Below are 603 nucleotides of genomic sequence, written 5' to 3' on the forward strand. Positions count from 1 at the left end.
CTACCAATTGGGCGTTTAACGCCCAGTCTGGCACCATTCTGGGCGTTTAACGCCAGAAAGGGGCACCAGACTGGCGTTAAACGCCAGGAAAGGGTAAGAACCTGGCGTTAAATGCCAGAATTGGGCACCAGCCCGGCGTTTAACGCCAGAATTGGCTCAAAACGTGATTTTGCATGCCATTTGGTGCAGGGATGACTTTTCCTTGACACCTCTGGATCTGTGGACCCCACAGGATCCCCACCTACCCCACCACCCTCTTTCTTCTTCACCCATTCACCAATCACTTCAATACCTCTTCCCCAAAAACCCTTCACCTATCCAACCCATCTTTCTCTTCACCACTCACATCCATCCTTCATAAAACCCCACCTACCTCACCCTTCAAATTCAAACCACTTCCCCTCCCAAACCCACCCATACATGACCGAACCATAAGCCCCTCCTCTCCTATATAAACCCTTCTTCACTCCTTCATTTTCACACAACCTACACACCACTTCTCCCCCTCTTTGGCCGAACACAAAAGCCATCCCCTTCTTCCTCATTTCTTCTTCTTCTACTCTCTTCTTTCTTCTTTTGCTCGAGGACGAGCAAACCTTTTAA

Source organism: Arachis duranensis, chromosome 4 (genome assembly GCF_000817695.3).
Source record: "Arachis duranensis cultivar V14167 chromosome 4, aradu.V14167.gnm2.J7QH, whole genome shotgun sequence".
NCBI classification, from domain to species: Eukaryota; Viridiplantae; Streptophyta; class Magnoliopsida; order Fabales; family Fabaceae; genus Arachis; species Arachis duranensis.